At 41.1% G+C, this 16299-nt stretch overlaps 1 protein-coding gene across 10 annotated transcripts in view; it reads left to right on the top strand.

Moving 5' to 3' along the window:
* Nucleotides 1–16299, top strand: part of FAF1 (Fas associated factor 1) — a 569750-nt gene that overhangs the window by 225738 nt on the left and 327713 nt on the right. The window lies entirely within an intron of this gene.

Below are 16299 nucleotides of genomic sequence, written 5' to 3'. Positions count from 1 at the left end.
GCTGACTTTTCGATTGGGTCTCTGAGTGGACACCCAGATTGTTGATGATGAAGTATTTTTGTTACTTGGTTTTCCTTCTACCAGTCTAGCCCCTTCGCTGTACAACTGCTGAGGTCCACTTTAGGCCCTGCTTGTCTGGGGTGCACCTCTAGCAGCTGTGGCACAGCGAGGGATGCTACCAGTTTCTTTTTCTGCTATCTTTTTCCCAGGATGATGCCTGCCAAATGTCAGTCTTTTGGATATAGAGGGGTCAGGGAGCTGCTTGAGGAGACAGTCTGCACTTTATAGGAGCTCAATTGCTGAGCTGTGAGCTCTGTTGTTCATTCAGGGCTGTTAGGCTGCTATGTTTGATTCTGCTGTAACAGAGCTCATTAAAAAACCCCTTTTTTTCTCAAATGCTCTGTGTTGGGGGGTTCGGGCTTTATTTTTGGATGTTCGTTGAGGTGTCCTGCCCAGCTCGGAGGCAGACTAGCCACTGTTTGCCTGCCGAGGCTCCGCCCTGCTGTTGTGAGGCTCGCCCTGTTGGGGCAGGCTCTGATGTTCTGCTGTGGTCTCCGCCACGCCCTGAGGCGGAGTCTATCTGTTTTAGCAGATTGCCTTGGCAACGGCAGGCTGCGTCAGCAGTGGGCGTGTATCTCTGTAGGGACGGGTTGCCTTGGCAATGGCAGGCTGCGTCAGCAGTGGGCGTGTGTCTCAGTAGGGACGGGTTGCTTCGGCAACGGCTGGCTGCGTCAGCAGTGGGCATGTATCTCAGTTGGGGCGGGTTGCCTCGGTAATGGTGGACGCCCCTCCCCCACAGAGCATCTCGGACCGACTGCACGGGGATTGTTTGAAATCGCGGTTTTGTTCGTCCCACTGGGCTAGCCCAATTGCTCTGTCCCTGCAATCCCCTGGGCTGGTCCACTGTCCAAGTCTCGTTCAGTCTCAAGTCCAGCCCTCTCAAGTCTCAGGTTGCCGGTTCAACAGGGCACCTGGACAAGCGCTCCCTGTGGGGAGTGCTGGGTAGGGCCGGCCGCCGCCACCCCAGCTGCCGGCTTCGCCAGGCAGAGGTACTGCCAGGCGTCCCGTGTCTCCTTTATACTTGGGAATTTCCCCGTTCTGTGGGCAACAAAGATCAGTCTGGAAATGCAGCTCTGACTCACCTCTCCGCGGATTCAAGGAGAGCTCCAATCCTGGGTTGTTCTTGCAGCGCCATCTTGAGTCCTCCCCCGAAATATTCTTAATAAAAGTAATGAACCCATTACATAAACATAAATAAGACTTTTAATGAAAAATATTTTTTCAAAACAAAAAATAATGAGGAAGTGATATTGTCTTATGTACATTGCAAACTCTTCAATATCTGTTCATATCTGCTTCTCTATTTATTCTATTGCAGTATGTTACTTCTGTTGAAGTATATAAAGAAAATGCCACCTCAAACAGATATATAGTTGGTGAAGGGAGGAATATTTTAATAGCCAGAGAATTATGGATATTCTTAACTGATAGTACACTGAAACTTGGCAAATGGTGGTTTCTTAAAGGTTTATTGCAGTGTAAAATCTGAAACCACATCAGCGAAATTTTTGTGTTGTGTTATATTAAAATCCATTGGCCATTTGGAAAATATTGGTTCACTTTGTTACGATATTAACAAAATGTAGATATATTACATTATGTGATATCATAATTTACTCTGATGGATTTAACAGTTTAACTACTGAAGAAAAGTTCAACGAATATGAAGACATAGCAGTAAAAGCAATGCAAACTTAAGCATACACAGCAAAAATACTGGGGGCTGGAGTCTGGAGAGGGAAGGATGTTGTCTGAATGACTTCTAGGCAAATACAAAATGGTACAATATATGTCTGATGAGAGCCCCTAAAATAGAGGAGAGAGTCAAAAGTGGGAAATTTTTATTAAAGAATAGCCTAGACCAGGTGCGGTGGCTCACACCTGTAATCCCAGCACTTTGGGAGCCTGAGGCGGGTGGATCATGAGGTCAGGAGTTTGAGACCAGCCTGACCAACATAGTGAAACCCCATCTCTACCAAAAATACAAAAATTAGTTGGGTGTGGTGGGGCATGCCTGTAATCCCAGCTACTTAGGAGGTTGAGGCAGGAGACCCACTTGAACTTGGGAGACGGACATTGCTCCATCTGAAAAGAAAGAGAGAGAGAGAGAGATCCAATGCTAGCCAAATTGGTAAGAACTATAAACTCACAAATCTAAGAAGTTTCATAACCACAAGCAGGAGTAACTCAAAGAAAACAACATCAAGGCACATCATAATGAAATTGTTAAAATTCAGTGGTAGGAAAGTCTTAAAAGCAGCCAGTGTCAGAAACAAAGATACATTCTATATTTTATTTTATTTATTTTTTGAGATGGAGCCTCACTCTGTCACCCAGGTTGGAGTGCAGTAGCATGATATTGGCTCACTGCAGTCTCTACCTCCAGGTTCAAGTGATTCTTCTGCCTCAGTCACCTGAGTAGCTGGGCACAGTGGCATGCACCATCCTGGCCAACATGGTGAAACCCTGTCTCTACTAAAAATACAAAAATTAGGGCAGGCATGATGGCTCACTCCTCTAATCCCAGCATTTGGGGAGGCCAAGGTAGGGGATCACTTGAGGTCAGGAGTTAGAGACCAAACTGGCCAACATAGCAAAACCCCATCTCTACTAAAAATACAAAAATCATCTGGGTGTTGTAGCACATGCCTGTAGTTTCAGCTACTTGAGAAGCTGAGGCACAAGAATCAGTTGATCGTGGGAGGCAGAGTTGCAGTGAGCTGAACTCATACCACTGCATTCCAGCCTGGGCAACAGAGTGAGACTTCATCTTAAAAAAAAAAAATATGTTGTACATGTTATAGCAATCACTGAAACAGTGAATACAGATAATGGTTATTAAGCCCAGTGTTGAGATGAAATAGTACTTAAAAATACTCAAAAAATCCAAATGAAGACAGGAAAAGATGATAAATGAAATAAACAGATAAGACCAATAGAAAAGAAATAAGACTACATAAGTAATTATAATACATATAACATAGAACATGATCTCATGTTCTAATTAAAAGGTAGAAATTGTTAGACTGAATAAGAGAGGGAAACCCATTTGTATGATATATACAAGAAACCTACTTTGTAAAGCATAGAAATTGAATTTAAAAAATGAAAAGAACTGAAAAATATATATGAAAATTGTAATCATAACCTGAAGGATCTGTGTTAACATGAGGAGAGCCTAGACTCTGGATGAAGAATATTACAAAGGACAAATGGGGACATTTTATAATGATGAAAGTGTCAATTCATCAAGAAGATTTAAGTAGCCCAATGGTGTACATATCTAATAACAGAGTTTGAAATATTTAAAAGCAAAAACTGAAGTGAGAAGTGGACAAATCCAAACTGACAGAACTGAAATAAGAAATTGACAAATTAACAACTGGAGATGAAAACGTTCCTCTCTCATAATAATGTTCACAACAACAGACAAAAAAATCTGAACAGTATAGAAACCAATTTGATTTGCTTAAAACATGTATAATACTCCTCATTATAACAGCAAAAGACATGTTCTTTACTTGGGCAGTTGATCATTTATTAAGGTAGAACATATACTCAGTCACAAAACAAATTAAAAAATTTTTAAATTATGTGACATGTGCTCTGTCAACAGTGGAATTAAGTTAGAAACCACAGGAATTTGGAATATCCCTATATACTTGGAAGTTAAAGAACATATTCCTAAATAAAGCATAGGTCAAATCACAGGGAAAGTAAAAAATATTTTGAATTGAATTGTGATGAAACATGATGATATGGTTTGGTTGTGTCCCCTCCCAAATCTCATCTTGAATTCCCACATATTGTGGGAGGGACCTGGTGGGGGGTAATTGTGTTATGGGGACGGGTCTTTCCCATGCTGTTTTTGTGATGTCTCATGAGATCTCATGGTTTTATAAGGAGGAGTTTCCCTGCACAAGCTCTATCTCTTTGCCTGCCTTTATTCATGTAAGATGTGACTTGCTCTACCTTGTGATTGTGAGGCATCCTCAACCATGTGGAACTGTAAGTCCATTAAACCCTTTTTTCTGTATAAATTACCCAGTCTCAGGCATGTCTTTATCAGCAGTGTGAAAGTGAACTAATATAGTAAATTGGTACCAAGAGTGGGGTGCTGTTGAAAAGATACCTAAAATTTGGAACAGGAAGAGACTGGAACAGTTGGAGGGCTCAGAAGAAGACAAAAAAATTTGGGAAAGTTTGGAACCTCCTAGAAACTTGTTGAATGGCTTTGCCCAAAATGCTGATAGAAATATGAACAATAAAGTTCAGGCTTAGGTGGTCTCAGATAGAGATGAAGAACTTGTTGGGAACTGGAGCAAAGATGACTCTTGTTATGTTTTAGCAAAGAGACTGGTGGCATTTTGCCCCTGCCTTAGAGATTTGTAGAACTTTGAACTTGAGAGAGATGATTTAGGGTATTTGGCAGAAGAAATTTCTTAGCAGCAAAGCATTCAAGAGGTAACTTGGATGCTGTTAAAGGCATTCAGTTTCATAAGGGAAGCAGAACATAAACGTTCAGAAGATTTGCAGCGCAACAATGTGATGGAAAAGATCCCATTTTTTTGAGAATTTAAGCCAGTTGCAAAAAGTTGCATAAGTAACAAGGAGCCAAATCTGTGTGGTTTTTTTTTTTTTTTTTTGAGATGGAGTTTCACTCTTGTTGCCCAGGCTGGAGTGCAGTGGTGCGATCTTGCCTCACTGCAACCTCTGCCTCCCATGTCCAAGTAATTCTCATGCCTCAGCCTTCCAAGTAGCTGGGATTATAGGCATGTACCACCACGCCCAGCTAATTTTTGTATTTTTAGTAGAGACCAGGTTTCTTCATGTTGGTCAGGCTGGTCTTGAACTCCAGACCTCAGGTGATCACCTGCCTCAGCCTCCCAAAGTGCTGGGATTACAGGTATGAGCCACCACACCCGGCCTAACAAGGAGCCAAATGTTAATCCCCAAGACAATGGGGGAAATTATCTCTAGCATGTGTCAGAGGTCTTCATGGCAGGCCCTCTTATCACAGACTCAGAGGCCTAGAAGGAAAAAGTGGTTTCATTGGCTGGACCCACGGTCTCTTGCTGTGTGCAGCCTAAGGACTTGGCGACTTGCATCCTAGCTGCTACAGCTGTGGCTGAAAGGAGTCAATGTAGAGCTCAGGCCGTGGCTTCAGAGGGTACAAACTTCAAGCCTTGGCAGCTTCCACGTGGTGTTGAGCCTGCAAGCAAGTGCACAGAAGTCAAGAATTAAGGTTTGGGAACCTCCGCCTAGATTTCAAAGACGTATAGAAGTGCCTGGATGCCCAGACAGAAGTTTGCTGTTGGGATCGGGGGGCCCCTCATGGAGAACCTCTGCTAGGGCTGTGCAGAGGGAAGTGTGGTGTTGGAGCCCCCACAGAGAGTCCCTACTTAGACACCGCATAGTGGAGATGTGGGAAGAGAGCCACTGTTTTCCAGACCCCAGAATGGTATATCCACCAGCAGCTTGCACCAGGAACCTGGAAAAGCCACAGACACTCAGTGCCAGCCCTTGAAAGCAGCCAGGTGGGGGCAATACCCTGCAAAGCCACAGGGGCGGAGCTGCCCAAGGCTATGGGAGCCCACCTCTTGCATCAGCATAACCTAAATGTGAGACGTGGAGTCAAAGGAGATCATTTGGGAGCTTTAAGATTTGACTGCCAGCCAAGTGCAGTGGTTAATGCCTGTAATCCCAGCACTTTGGGAGGCCGAGGTGGTGGGTCATGAGGTCAAGAGATCAAGACCATCCTGGCCAACATGGTGAAACCCCCGTCTCTACTAAAAATACAAAAATTAGCTAGGCGTGGTGGTGTGCGCATGTAGTCCCAGATACTCGGGAGGCTGAGGCAGGAGAATTGCTTGAACCTGGGAGGTGGAGGTTACAGTGAGCAGAGATTGCACCAGTGCACTCCAGCCTGGCGCCTGGCAACAGAGCAAGACTTGGTCTCAAAAAAAAAAAAAAAAAAAAAGATTTGACTGTCCTTCTGGAGTTTGGACTTTCATGGAGCCTTTAGCCCTTCATTTTGGCCAATTTGTCACATTTGTAATGGGTGTGTTTATCCAATGCCTGTACCCCCATTGTATCTATGTAGTGACTAACTTGCTTTCAATTTTACAGGCTCATAGGCAGAAAGGACTTGCCTTGTCTCAGGTGAAGCTTTGGACTGTGGACTTTTGAGTTAATGCTAAAATGAGTTAAGACTTCAAGTGACTATTGGGAAGGCATAATTGGCTTGGAAATGTGAGGACATGAGATTTGGGAGGGGCCAGGGACAGAATGATATGGTTTGGCTGTGTTCCTAACCGAATCTCATCTTGAATTCCCACGTGTTGTAGGAGGAACCTGGCGGGAGGTAACTGAATCATGGGGGTGGGTCTTTCTTGTGCTTTTCTCATAATAGTGAATAAATCTCATGAGATCTGGTGGTTTTGTAAGGAGGAGTTTCCCTGCACAACCTCTCTCTCTTTGCTTGCTGCCATTCATGTAAGATATGACTTGCTCCTCTTTGCCTTCAACCATGATTATAGGGCCTCCCCAGCCATGTGGAACTGTAAGTTTATTAAACTTCTTTCTTTGTAAATTGCCCAGTCTCAGGTATATCTTTACCAGTAGTGTGAAAATGGACTAATACACATGGCATATCAGCATTTGTTTGATACTGAGAAGTTGGTATTGAGAGGGAAACTTACAGTTCAGATGCTTAATTACAAATGCAATGACTAAAGCTTCCATCTAAGAAGTAAGAAAAGTCCTCACTTTCATTTCCAGCCAGTATGGAATAACAGGAGTCAGATTTGCTATCATTCCTATTGGAACTAAAAACCACCCAAAAGGTTTAGTGGGAACAAGATTGGGAATAGTATCTGTTTCTACCAGTTAGATTGGAAAACCTCATAATTCATATGGCTTTGGTTATACTACTCAGAAGGATCTTTCCTCAGTAAGTGGAGAGTACTGCTCAGGCGATGCTGACTAACAAATCTTAAAAGCAAAACACAAAAGGGTTGAACTGTGTCTAAGTAACTTAACTCCATCCCAAAATTAAGCTCAGTGATATTTGTAGGAATACAAAAATATCCAGCAATTAACAAGATAAAATTAACAGTGTCAGGCATCCAGTAAAAAATTACCAGGCATGCAAAGATATAGGAAAACCTGGCTCATAATGAAGAGAGAAACTGATAAATCATAACCAACCCAGATCTAGCATAGATGTTAGAATGAGCAGATAATGACGTTAGAACAGTTATTATAACTGTATTACCTGTGTTCGAAAAGGGAGAGGGAAGATTTGAAATAAGGCTTTGGAAATGTGAAAATGACCCAATTGAACAACTGGAGATGAAGACTATGATGTCTGAGATGAAAAGCTACCAGATGAGATTAACAACAGATATGACATTGAACTTGAAGACTTGCAATGGAAACCGCTTTGTGAAACAGTTTGGTAGTTTCCTACAAAATTAAAAATAAACTGGCCATTTCTCTTCTAAGTGTATTCTAGAGAGAAATGGAGGCCTATGTCCACCAAATATATGTACATTATTGTTTATAGCAACTTTCTTTATAATAGCCTCAAACAGGAAAAAACCCCAAATGTACAAAAACCAAATTGTTGTATATGCATATAGTGGTATACATAGTAATAAAAGGAGTATGGTATTGTTACCTGCAATGATATGAAAGAATCTCAGACAGTTTATTTTGAGTGAAAGAAGTCAGAATACATTCTGCAATTCCATTTATATAAAATTATAGAATATTCAAACTAATGCACAGTCACAGAAATCAAATCAGTGGTTCTCTAGGGAAGAAGTCGGGGATACCATGGTGGAATTACCAAGGGGCACAAGGAAATCATTGAGGGTGATGGATAAATTTATAACATTGATTATGTTGGTGGTTTCATTGTTGGATCCATTGTTAAAACTTACTAAATTTTAGATTTTAAATATGTGCAGTTTATTTTACATCAAACATTTTAATGAAGCTGTTAAAACCTTTTAAAGAGGAGGATGGCTGGGTGCAGTTGTTCACACCTGTAATCCCAGCACTTTGGGAGGCTGAGGTGGGTGGAACACTTCAATTCAGGAGTTCAAAACCAGCCTGGCCAACATGGTGAAATCCCCTCTCTACTGAAAATACAAAAATTAGCCAGGTATGGTGGTGTGCACCTGTAGTTCCAGCTACTCCGGAGGCTGAGGCAGGAGAATCACTTGAACCTGGGAGGCGGAGGCTGCATTGAGCTGAGAATCACACCACTGGACTCCAGCCTTGGTGACAAAATGAGACTCCATCTCAAAAACAAAACAAAACAAAAACCGAGCAGATCAAACCCAAAGTACAGAAGCATAATATGTGTAAGAGCAGAAAACAGTAAGTGGAAAGTAGATAAGTAGAAAATGAAGAGAAAATGAACAAAGCTTAAAACTGTTTTTTAAAAAGATTAATAAAACTGATTATTGTTTTGCCAGTGAAAAACAAGAACAAAAGAGAAAACACAAGTTACCCATATTGGGAACGATCGAAGTGCCTATAGACATTACATGGACTATAAGGTGATAATGAGAACAAACTTATGCTGGTAAATGTATATGAAACTCTAAAAGGTTAGAAAAATTATTTTAAAGGTACAAGTTACCACTTTCACAGAAGAAAAAATTTGAATAGCTGTACATTAAATATATAAATTAAATTGGCAATCAGAACCTTCCCACATAAATGGCTGGGCATGGTGTCTCACACATGTAATGCCAGCACTTTGAGAGGCTGAGATTTACATGCTTTTTCTTGTTTACTATATTAATGTGGGGAAGTACCGTGATGGATTATAAGCTGTTAAACAAGCCCACATGGCCTACTTGGTAGGCAGATCACCTGAGGTCAGGAGTTCAAGACCAGCCTGGCTAACAGGGTTAACCCCATCTCTACTAAAAATACAAAAATTAGCTGGGCGTGGTGGCACACGCCTGTAGTCCCAGCTATTCAGGAGGCTGAGGCAGGAGAATCACTTAAACCTACAAGGTGGAGGTTGCAGTGAGCTGAGATTGTGCCACTGTGCTGTAGCCTGGCCAGCAGAGTAAGATTCTGTCTCAAAAAACACAGTAAAAAACAAAACCTTCCCACAAAGAAAACCTGAAACCCTAGATGGCTTTACTGGTGAATTCTTTCTAATATTTAAGGAAGAATTATTACCAGCCCTTCACAAAAATAGAAAGATGAAACATTGCCTCATTTATGAGGCCAACATTACCATAATATAAATATAAAATATTTCTTATAACTATGGAGGGAGAACTCCTTAGAAAATAGTTGCAAGCTGAATTTAGTAGAATATAATAAAATATATACATATGTTTATAGTATGCATCATAGCCAAGGAGGCCATGTAGACTTGTTTAACAGCTTATAATCCATCACGAAGTGTACTTCCCCATATTAGTATAGTAAATGAGAAAAAGCATTTGACAATATTCAACACCCATTTTATGTATTTTTTTTAAAAAAGATCTAGCAGTAAAGTAGGAATAGAAGGGAGTACTGTCAACTTGATACAGAACATTGCTGAAGAACCTACAGCTAATATAGTTGATAATGAAAAACTAAATATTAAGTATTTCCTTCCTAAGATCAAGAGCAATGCTAGGGCCACTCAACACTATTCAGCATTTCTTTTTGTTTGTTTGCTTTTTGAGATGGAGTCTCACTCTGTGGCCCAGGCTAGAGTGCAGTGGCACCATCTTGGCTCACTGCAACCTCCTCTTTCCCAGTTCAAGTGATTCTCCTGCTTCAGCCTTCTGAGTAGCTAGGACTACAGGTGCCTGCTACCACGCCCAGCTAATTTTTGTATTTTTAGTAGAGACAGGGTTTCACTATGTTGGCCAGGCTGATCTCGAACTCCTGACCTTGTGATCTGCCTCCCTCCCTCCCTCCCAAAATGGTGGGATTACAGGAGTGAGCCACCATGTCTGGCCTGCTATTCAGCATTTCATAGATGATATGTAAATAGCCAATAAGCACATGAAAATATACCCAACAACATTAGTTACTATTAATCATTAGGGAATTCAAATTGAAACCACAATGAGAAACCACTTTATATCTGTTAGAATGGCTGAAATTAAAAAGACTTTAAATTTCAGTTGTCATCAGTGATACAGAATAACTGAAACATTGGTGAGACACAAATGGGAACAATCATTCTGGAAAACACTTTGGTAGTTTTTATGAAGTTGTTTACTTGAGGAATATTTAATGGTCACAGAAAGAGTTCACACAATAAAGTTCATAGCAGCTTTATTTATAATAGGGAAAAACAGAAACATTCCACATGTTCATCCACTGGTGAAGGGATAAGCAATTGTACCATATTCATATATGTTAATTATTTGTTGCTGTGCAATGAATTGTCCAAATTTTACTGTCTTTAAAAAACAACTAGGTGGCACAGTGGCTCACACCTGTAATCCCAGCACTTTGGGAGTCCAAGGCAGGCGAATCATGTGTTCAGGAGTTCAAGCCCAGCCTCGCCAACATGGTGAAACCCCATCTCTACTAAAAATACAAAAAGTTAGCTGGACATGGTGGTGGGCACCTGTAATCCCAGCTACTCAGGAGGCTGAGGCAAGAGAATTGCTTGAACCTGGGAGGCAAAGGTTGCAGTGAGCTGAGATTGTGCCACTGCACTCCAGTCCAGGTGACAGTGCGAGACTGTCCCAAAGAGAAAAAATTCTTACCTCACTGTCCATATAGGTCAAGAAAGGGGCACAAATGGTATATTGTGGATTGAAATCAATATGTCATCTCAAGGCTTAACTAATGAAGGATCTACCTTTGAGATCACTGGTGGTTGCTGGCAGGATTTCTTTCATATGAGCTGTTGAACTGGGGGCTTCAGAGTAATATGGAAATCTCAGTCTTACTAACCTAACTCAGAAGTGACATCCCATCACCTTTGCCATATTTCATTTTTTAGAGGCAAATATCTAGGTACAGCCTACACTAAAGGGAGGGGATTATGAGTGACATTAATACCAGGAGATAGGGATCATTAGAAGCCATTTCAGAAGCAGCCTATCACACCATATAATAGACTAGTACTCAGTAACAAAACAGAGCTACTTATTTGTACATATTAAAACACTGTTAAATCTGGCCGAATGCTGTGGCTCATGCCTGTAATCCCAGCACTTTGGGAGGCCAAGGCAGGCAGATCACTCGAGGTCAGGAGTTCGAGACCAGCCTGGCCTGCATGATTTACTCCCATCTCTACTAAAAATACAAAAATTAGCTGGGTTGTAGTGACACGTGCCTGTGACCCAGCTACTCAGGAGGCTGAGGCAGGTGGAGGTTGCAGTAGCCTGAGATTGCACCACTGCACTCCAGCCTGGGCAACAGAGAGATACTGTTTCAAACAAAAAAAAAAAAAGAAAAAGGTTAAATACCAAAAACATTATGCCAAACAAAAGAACCCAGACAAAACTAATCTTTAGGTTGAGAAGGAGGATCAGTGGGATGGGTGCAGGCTTTTGATTCAAAAGTATGTGAGGAAACTGTGCTACGGGAAATGTTCTTTATCTTGATTCTATGGTGGTTACAACAGTATATATTTGTCAGAACTCACAAGTGAATTTTATTGTATATAAATCATAATCCAATTAACTTAATTTTTTAAAATTCTTATTTTTCATGCTAATCTTCTCTGTATTGTTCCAGTTTTAGTATATATGCCCCCAAAGCAAGCACTTAAGTTAATTTTTTTTTAATATAAAAGTATGCTATTGGATTCAGTGATTTATTCTTGATGACATCTGCATGTCTTTTCAAGGAACATGGCCGGGGGTGGGATACTGTAGTGGCAGTGCCATCTTGTGGTAAGATTTTTGGAGTCAGGCAGACACAAATATGAATTCAGGCTTTGAAACTTGCTACATTTCAGTACTTTGTTCCCCTGAATTATTTTGGGTATCATAAAAACAATAAATAATAACTACTGTGTTTTGAGAACCTGTACTGCCCAGGTACTATACTAGACACTTACGTGTATGTTATCTCATTAATTGTAATAACAATACGACTCAAAATAATCAACATTTTTTGAGTTTCTCAGTATGTATTAAGCACTCTGCAAAACATTTTTCATGAATTACATCACTTAATACAGCAACCCAATGAAGTGTTGTTTCTATAATTATCATTTCCACTTCACAGAAGATGAGATCGAGGCCAATAGATATTTTTTTTTTGAGGGAGGAAGACAGGTTCTCACTTTGTCATCCAGGATGGGGTGCAGTGGCACGATTATGGCTCACTGCAGCCACCATCTCCTGATTTCAAGCATTCCTTCTACCTCACTGTCCTAAATAGCTGGGATTACAGGCATGTACCACCATGCCTGGCTAATTATTAAAAATTTTTTGTAGAGGTGATGTCTCACTATGTTGCTCAGGTTGGTCTCAAACTTTTGAGCTCAAGCTGTCCTTCTACCTTGGCCCCCAAAGTGCTAGGATTATGGGCATGAGCCACCTTGCAATAGAGAATAATTTTTAAAATGTGAGGAACACAGGTTGCTGTTATGATTCCAACTTAGTTTTCTGTTTCTCTCTTCCTGTGGATCAAAACGCTGTTTGTCTTATGTGTTACCCAGGCTTTCTGCAAGAGTAACTGGGACTTTAAGTTAAAATTCCTTCTTGTTTTTCCATTAAGAAACTTCTTGTAAGTCATGAAGGCTCAGAGTGTTTTCAAGAGTGTATGACAGTGGTGCAGGTCTTGGAGATTGGTTTCTGAGCACTGGCCAGACTTGCAAATACATAAGCCCAGTTCCACACAGGTGTAGTTCTAGAAACAGCAACCACAGCCACCAGCCAAAAGACAATGTTTATATGTGTTTGGTATAAAAACTGTGGCTTATTTTTCTACTGTTTCTATAAACAGAATGAGAATGATTCTTTGTCAGCAGTGACAGTTTTGAAGGCCAAGATTGATTAAAGTTTTTGCTTCCACAACTATAATGTTGAAACAGAATTATTTTTATGATAGTTAATCACTATTTAAAGTGCTCAGATAGGGATCTTTTTAAGGAAAGTTAAAAAATATCACTGAGGCCATGAATAATTAATTGCATTGTAGCATTGCTTACTTAGGTAATTGTGTTCCCGTAGAACTTGTGTATCATGTTTTCCCCTCACCCTTCTTTTTCTTTAGCATGGAATTATTTTTCTTCTTTTAATATGTAATATAATCAGTCTTTTTGACATTCATATGCTTATATAAATGGAACTAAATTACATTTTAATCTGAAACTGTAGACTAGCAGCAGCCTAACATAAGCAGATGCATGAAAGATTAGTACATTCTGATTCAGTGATCTTTAAAATAGTATAGTACCAGAAATCAGCTGATTAATTTATAGGTAGATTTGATTGCTGAAAAAGAATTTGTGGAGCACTGGGAAAATTGTGATTTCTCACTGTTTTTCATTAGCATCATGCCTATTTTTGCTTTTTTACCTTTCAGTCATTTTTCTTCACTGTATAGAGTTTCCTTCCTTATTTTGGTTTGTCTGTCCTTCACAGACCAGCTATACTTCAAGTTTGTTTTAAGTCTCATTTCTCTCACAAAGCCTTCTCTGGCTATTTGATACAACACATTTGTATTAGTCTGTTCTGGCACTACTATGAAAAAAAATACCTGAGACTGGGTAATTCATAAAGAAAAAAAGGTTTAATTGGTTCACAGCTCTGTAGGCTGTACAGAAAGCATGGAAACATCTTCTTCTGGAGAGGCTTCAGGAGCTTTTACTCATGGTAGAAGGCAAAGCAGGAGCAGACATCTTCACATTGCTGGAGCAGGAGGAAGAGAGAGAGTGGGGAGGTGGCATGCACTTTTAAACAACCAGATCTCATGAGAACTGTATCATGAGAACAGCCCCAGAGGGGGAAATCTGCCTCACATGATCCAGTAACCTCATACCAGACTCTATCACCAACACTTAGGATTATAATTTAACATGAGATTTGGGTGGAGATGCAAATCCATGTAAATTCACCCATGGCCCCTCCCAAATCTCGTGTCCTTCTCACATTGCAAAATACAGTCATCCCTTCTCAGCAGTCCTCCAAAGTCTTAACTTATTCTGGCATTAACTCAAAAGTCCGAAGTCTCATCTGGGATAAGGCTGGTCCCTTTCACCTATGAGCCTGTATAATCAAAAGCAAGTTACTTACTCCCAAGATACAATAAGGGTATAGGCATTGGGTAAAAGGGAGAAAATGGCCAAAATAACGGGGCTGTGCAAGTTTGAAACCCATCAGGGCAGTCATTAAATCTTAATGTTCCAAATAATCCTGCTTGACTCCTTGTCTCATATCCAAGACACAATGATGCCAGGTGTGGGCTCCCAAGGCCTTGGGCAGCTACACCCCAGTGGTTTGGAAGGGTTCAGCTTCCATGACTGCTCTCAAGGGCTGGTGTTGAGTGCCTGTGGCTTGTCCAGGTTCAGGGTATTAGTGGACCTGTCATTCCAGGGTCTGGATGATGCTGGCCCTTTTCTCACAGCTCCACCAAGCAGTGCCCCAGTGGAGACTGTGTATGTGAGGATCTAACCCCACATTTCTTCTCTGCACTCTCTCAGAAAGAGGATCTCTATGAGGGCTCTGCCCCTTTACCAGACTTCTGCCTGGACATCCAGGCTTTTCGATAGATCATCTGAAATCTAAACCCATGCCTCAACTCTTGGATTCTGTGCACCTGCAGGCTTAACACCACATGGCAGCGGCCCAAACTGTACCCAGCTTCCTTTGAGCCATGGCTGGAGATAGAGCAGCCAGGATGCAGGGAGCAGTGTCCTGAGGTTGTGAGGGTGGTGAGGCCCTGGGCCTTGCCACATGTAGACCTTTGGGCCTGTGATGGCAAGGGCTGCAGTTAAAGTCTCTAAAATGCCTTTGAGGCCGGCCTTTTCTCCATTGTTTTAGCTATCAGCACTTGGCTCCTTTTTACTTATGCAAATTTCTGCAGGATGCTTGAATTTCTCCCCTAAAAATGGACTTTTCTTTTCTATCACATAACTACAAAGTTTTCAAACTTTTACTGCTTTACTTTTAAATATAATTCGTTTCAGGTCATTTCTTTGCTCACACATATGAATGTAGGATACTAGAAGCAGCCAGGCAACATCTTGAATACTTTGTTCCTTAGAAATTTCTTCCTCTAGATACCCTAAGTCATCATTCTCAACTCAAAGTTCCACAGATCTCTACACAGGGGCACAATGCCACCAGGTTCTTTGCTAACACGTAACAGAAGTGACCTTAGCTCTAGTTCCCAGTAAGTTCCTCATTTCCATCTGACTTCATTGTCCATATCACTGTCAGCATTTTGGTCACAACAATTTAATACATCTCTATGAAGTTACTAATTTTCCCTCATCTTCTTGTTTTCTGAGCTCTCCACACTCTTCCAGCCCCTGCCCATTACCCATTTCCAAAGTTACTTCCACACATTTTCAAGTGTCTTTATGGCAGTGTTCCACTCCTCAGTACCAATTTTCTCTATTAGTTTGGTTTCACACTGCTATAAAAAATACCTGAGACTGGGTAATTTATAAAGGAAAAGGGTTTAATTGGTTCATGGTGCCATGGGCTGTGTAGGAAGCATGGCAGCATCTGCTTCTGAGGAGGCCCAGGGAGCTTTTACTTATGGAAGAAGACAAAGTGAGAGCAGGCCAGAGCAGGAGAAAGAGAGAGAGAAAGGAAAGGTGACATACACTTTTAAACAACCAGATCTCACAAGAACCCTACTACAAGAACAGCATCAAAGAGGGAAATCAGCCCCCTATGATCTAATCACCTCCCATCAGGCCCCACCTCTAACACTAGGAATTACAACTTGACATGAGATGAGCAGGGCCACAATTCAAACCGTATCAACATTGTTTTCTTTTCTGAAGTTCTTGTTGTTTTTCTCTTTAACACAATAGAAATTGTCTTCTATATATTAGCTTTATTTATTTATTTTTTGAGATGTGGTTTTTCTCATCGCCCAGGCTGGAGTACAGTGGAATGATCTTGACTTACTCCAACGTCCACCTCCCGGGTTCAAGTGATTCTCCTGCCTCAGCCTCCTGAGTAGCTGGGGTTACAGGTGTGCGCCACCACATTTGGCTATTTTTTTTTTGTATTTTTAGTAGAGACAGGGTTTCAACAGGGTTTCACCATGTTGGTCAGGCCA

The sequence above is a fragment of the Callithrix jacchus genome, chromosome 7, assembly GCF_049354715.1.
Source record: "Callithrix jacchus isolate 240 chromosome 7, calJac240_pri, whole genome shotgun sequence".
NCBI classification, from domain to species: Eukaryota; Metazoa; Chordata; class Mammalia; order Primates; family Cebidae; genus Callithrix; species Callithrix jacchus.
Note: the sequence above shows the minus strand (reverse complement) of the source record. Positions and strands in the feature narration are given on the sequence as shown.